Source organism: Leptonychotes weddellii, chromosome 14 (assembly GCF_054177405.1).
Source record: "Leptonychotes weddellii isolate Sample4059 chromosome 14, ASM5417740v2, whole genome shotgun sequence".
Lineage (NCBI taxonomy): Eukaryota > Metazoa > Chordata > Mammalia > Carnivora > Phocidae > Leptonychotes > Leptonychotes weddellii.
The window spans coordinates 34,033,308-34,039,085 of NC_138382.1; the positions used below are offsets into that span (position 1 = coordinate 34,033,308).

General features: G+C 41.2%; 1 pseudogene; it reads right to left on the bottom strand.

The window, feature by feature from the left end:
* Nucleotides 1–4,680: 4,680 nt before the first annotated feature.
* LOC102747792 (ferritin light chain pseudogene) lies at nucleotides 4,681–5,208 on the bottom strand (annotated as a pseudogene).
* Between the last annotated feature and the right edge of the window lie 570 nt (nucleotides 5,209–5,778).

Sequence of the window (5,778 nt, forward strand, 5' to 3'; positions counted from 1 at the left end):
CACGCTTTCTTACTCTGTGCGTTTCCACAGCCCAGTGTTGGATTTCTAGCCCACAGAAAGGCAGGGTTTGCTGCTCCTGAGTGTGAGAGCCACCTTCCGCCTCTCTCAGGCCTGCTGACCCAACGCAGCACTGGAGCTAAAGGCAAATTTCACAGGCTGGTACCTTCCCTGTCCCAAATCCCAGAGGGTTTTCCAAGCCTGTAAATCATGAATCCAGAGTCATTCCCTTGGAGCATGAAAGTTTGGATAAACAGGGAATCCTAGAAGAAAGAAGGCTGTTTTCCCTCAAACTCCCATTTCTTTAGAAAGTTAGGAGTCAGATCTTCTGCCTCACAAAGGATTGCTATTTAATTGCAAGTCATCCTTTAGAAAAGACATGGCTTATCACTGTGTATCTCATTAGAATATGGTAAAATATGCTAAACAATGTAACTAAATGATATAGAATTTAATCTTCCTCTGAGGTTCGTTGGGATTAGGCCATGTCCTTATCTACCCAGCACACTCCTCATTCTCCTTCAAGACTTGGGGCAAATGTCACTTTCCTGGTGGGGACCTCCCATGCTCCCTGACCCAGAGCTGCCCTCACCTACCCCTGCAGAATTAGGGCCACCTCATCTGTGCTCCCCTAACTTTCTCAGCACTGGCACATCGCGATGTTTACATTTTTTGTTCCGAAATAATTCTAGACTTCTAGAAAAGTTGCAAAAAGAGCATAAAGAATTCCTGTCTACCAGCATTTCTCAATCTTTTTCTCATCACTCCCTAAGAGCCTTTCAGATACTTTTTTCCCAATTGCTTTCTGCCATGTGATTTAAATACCACAGGTACTATATACCTGTTTATGGACTCTCTGTATATCTGAACTTTACATGGAAAAAGAGTAAGATTTTTTGGCCTCCAAGAATAATTTTTATTTCTTTGAGTGCAATATTGCTTTGTGGAGAATGCATGCTTATATAGCCTTTACCCAGATTCCTCAAATGCTAATGTTTTCCCATATTTGCTTTATTTTTTTCTCTCTACAAGTGTGTGTGTATCACACATATATACACATTTGTTTAGACATGTACACATGTATGTAGATATATGCATGTATATATAATTTTTTTCTGAACTGTTTGAGAGTAAGTGTGGACATGATGCCTCTTCACCCCTAGATATTTTAGAAAACATTTCTTATAAACCCAATATTTTTTTTGCATTTTTAAAAAGATTTTATCTATTTGTCAGAGAGAGAGAGCACAAGCAGGGGGAGCGGCAGGCAGAGGGAGAAGCAGGCTCCCTGCTGAGCAAGGAGCCCGATGTGGGACTCGATCCCTGGACCTTGAGATCCAGGGCCTGAGCCGAAGGCAGATGCTTAACCAGCTGAGCCACCCAGGTGTCCCTTCTCTTTGCATTTTAACAAAATTTTTATAAAAACACTTTCATCTTTTCCACATGGCTGTAAGTTTCTCAAGATTGGGAACCTGTGTCTTAGTGATCTTTGCAGACTGAGTACCAAAATGGGGCCTGGCATGTTGAAGGAGCGATTATAAAGTAACACATTTCATTAGGATATAGTACATGCAGTACATTTCTATATAATGTATATATACTGAAGATTATGATAAGTTTCTTAATTATGACAGTTTCTTTCAATATAAAATATATAAAATATAGTGTATTATACAAAATAACACAACAATACAATTTTATTTACAAAGGAATGGAAATCTCAGGGTCCGTAGTATTGACTTCAGTCACAAAGTATTCTATAGTTTCGGAAGCTGGGAAGAAATTGAGCTGAAAATTTACAGACTTTGGCATTTGCTTCAAAACAAAGTAAATAAAGCAAGAAACCTCTCACCTGATGTCAATTTCATGGAACAGGAAAGATATTCTGAGTTGGTAGAAGTTGGCGTTTACCATTCCAGTCTCAACATTTATGCTGCTTTTTGGGAGGCAGTATAATCCAGTAACTCAAACACTTTCTTGCCTTCTTGCATTTATTAGCAACTTGGCATTTGACAAGCATATATTGGAGGCTCCTGAATTCTATTTTTTATTTTCTATGTGCTAAAAAAAGTTACTGAACCCATATTTGCCTTGATTTCCTTGATGGCAAAAATGACTGTTAATGCATTGCACCCTGTGCTGCTTCCTAAGTCACTGGTTAATATGGCACTGAAAGAAAGTGTTCACAATACATGCATCTGACAAATGTTCTGTTTCTAGAAAACACAGAGAGTTTTTACAGCTCAATAATAAGAAAAAGAACCTAGTTAAAAAGGGGCAAAAATTTTAACTGACACTTCACAAGTTTTAAAATTAGCTAATAAGCCCATTAAAAGATGCTCAGCATCATTAGCTATCAGAGACTGAAAATTTAAACCACACCAAAAGACTACTCTACACCTGTTATAAGAGCTAAAATTAAAGTCCTTGACAATACCAAATTTTGGTGAGGATATGCAGCGACTGGAACTTTCATCTGTTCTTGATGAGAATGTAAGATGGTACAACCACTTTGAAAAACATTTCGTTGTTTTCTTATAAAGTTAAATATACACCATGGTGACACGTGCTAACTGGATTTATTGTGGTGCTCTTTTTGAATATATACAAATGTCAAATTATTATGTTATACACCTGAAACTAATATAATGTCATATTTCAATTATACCTCAATCAAAAAAGTTACATTAAAAAAATCCCTCTGATCTAAATTACGGCATAAAGCAAAAGAATTAATGTAGTTCTGAGATCGGGATGGTGAATATGTACTGTTATTCCTATCAGGTAAAAGCAAACTTCTAATAGAGAAAATGTATTCACCAGATCAGTAGCCATACAGCAGACCCACAGGATGAAGAGACAACTTTTAGAAGAGCAGCTTCAATTGTAGTCATCACTTAACAACACTTAAAATAGTACCCCCTAATTTTCCATCTTTTGCAGAGCCAAACAGGCCAGTGAAAGAGATGTGGGAGGGATCACCACCTTTGTGACTTTAAAGCCTGTGTTGGTGGACTACCTGTGCTGGTCCCCCAAGTATACGATACTGCTCTGAGTTCATTATTTTAGTATAGAGGGGAGTGCTGCAGGTGCTTTTGCCTTGCCTGATCTTGAAAGCTCTCCTTCTACAAGTCAAGGAACCACCGTGGTGGTCCTACTGGTTGCCAAGTATATCCACTCAAACTACATTGTCAGGAACTATGAAAATAACAAAAGAATATTTCATGGATGTAGTGGGCCCACTGAGAGTTCCACTATCCCTAAATTCCATTTTTCAATGGACTCTCTTAAACATCCATTTTTACCTATGGATCACGGTGGTTTTCTGGAATACTAAGGATTTGTGTGATTTCAGAAGCAATGTCCAATTATTCTTAAAAGGTCCAGATATTTTTCTTTTTCTAGTATGAAATTATCTGTAGCTTGTTTTCCAGTCTGCCACAATGCTTACCACTCCTAATTGTTTCTTAGATCGGTTAGGTTCCCTTTGCCTATCCTTTATTGGCTCTTGAGTTCATGATCCCCTGCTTTAATCCCTTGATCAACTCTTGTCAGGGCCAAAGCCGAGGAGAAAGTAGGACTGACCTATATCAGGAGAAAAAATGTCTTTCAAAGCAGAAGATTTTGCCTCCATTTCCCAAACCAGTCAAACCTTCCAGTATCGGTTCTGTAAGCTCCCTGCCAATATGGAGAATAAGCCATTCAAAAAGAGAGACCAAGACTAACTGTTCTGAGATGAAAACTTTTGGTCAGCCTTTAAGCAAGACCAAAGCAAAAGCTTTCCAAGAGAATGTCCCATGGTTATGAATGTGTCTCCTTATTAAAGTACTTTATGACCTGGTAGCCCAGAGTCCTTCATCTCTGTGCCTGACTTGTGACCTCTTCTGGCCTGGAATCTTGTCCCCACCTTAATACCCCCTCCTGTTTATCCCAGCTGAGCACCAATAGAAGAGGCCCCCATGATAACAGATGAATTTTCACGGTGGCAGTAATGATTTTAAAATATATCCAAAAATTCTTTGACAAGTCTCCTCTTAAAAAGATGGAGCCTAATTCTTCTCCCCTTGAGTGTAGGCCTGAATGATCGATTACTTTCTAAAAATAATCAAATGTGATGGAAGTGACAGTCTGTGACTTCCAAGCTTGGGTCAGAAGAAGCATTGTGGCTTCCTCCTTGCTCTTGCATTTGGACTGCTCACTCTAGAGAAGCCAGACACCATGTTGTGAGGACATTTAAGCAGCGCATAGAGAAGCTCATATGAAGGAGAACGGAGGTTTCCTACCAACAACCAGCACTGTGTAAGTGAACCATCTTCGATGTGAGTCCTTCAGGGCTAGTATAGCCTTCAGATAACTGCAATCCCAGCCCAAATCTTAACTACACACATCACAGGAAACCTTGAGCAAAGCTGTTGCAAATTCCTGACCCACAGAAATTACGGGAGATGATATGTTTATTGTTGATTAAGCCACTTAGGTTCTGGACTAATTTGTTTTTGTTGTTGTTGTTGTTGCTTGTTTATTTGTTGGGGGTTTTTTGCTGCAAAAAGCTTTCTTGTTTCCATTTGGTCCACAGCTTGGGAGAGGGCTCCAGGGCAGTTAAAAAGCTTCCTAGTGGCTGCAGGGAGAGGCTCAGGCACATGCCAGAGGGGCCCCTCAAAGGTTGCTGGGCTTCAGAGGCTCCTAGTCATGCTTGAAGGTGAACCCTTCAAAAAGATACTCGCCCAGCCTTGTCTGGGGGGCCAGCCAGCCTGCAGAGGTGAGTCAGGTGGTCTTCATCTTCTTGATGAGTTTCACCTCCTTATCCAGGAAGTGGTTTTGCAGGAAGTCACAGAGATGGTGGTCTCCCTGGACAGATCTCAGGTCATGCAGATCTGAAAGGGCCTGGTTCAGGTTCATCTCCAGAACTAGGGCAGCTTCCATGGTGTCCAGGATTTTGCCCCACTCATCTTGGGATGGCTTCTGCACATTCTGGAAGAGGACATGGCCGCTGCACTGGTTTTGCATCTTCAAGATACACTTAGTGCCCTTGTGCTTCTCCTCAGCCAACTAGCAGAAGAGGGGCTCACGCCCTCCAGAGCCACATTGTCATGGTCGAAACAGAAGCCCAAAGAGAGGTACAGGGTAGGAGGCCAACAGATGCATGTTGACCAGGCAGCTGACAGTGACCTCCACTTCAGTGGAGCAATTCTGATGAATCTGGGAGCTCATGGCTGATCGGTAATAAGGAGCTAAGCTCAAAATAGGGTGTTGACTGGTTCCAGAGGCAGAGGGTGGCAGAGGAAGATGGCTGGAAAAATGGTTGGAGGCTGATGTCTCTGGGTCTGTTCTGTCCAAACACTGTTGAAGCAAGAGACAGATCTGTGGACTGCCAGGTGCTCTTGGTTTTGGGCTAATTTGTTACACAGCAACAGATAACTAATCCAGGGACTTGGCAACAACCTCTTTTGCTGTCCTCACTATTACTCATGCTGGTTGTGGGAATTATGAGCCAGATGAGAGGGAATAATTTATGATCGTCAGTGGGGAAGATATTTTGGGAAGTATGACCTCTCCTCATACCATACCTCCTCATAAACTGTGACAGCCCCACTGTGGTAATCTGGCTATTGATACCACTAGATTTGTAGGGACATTTCGATTTTTAAAAGATGTTCGAACTTACAAAGAAATACCTCACAAATATTTCTTTGTATTTTCTTCCCAACAGCTCTGTGGAGCAGGCAGGGTGGCTATTATTTCCTCGAATTTAGACATGAGAAAACTCAGGCCCAGAGTTTC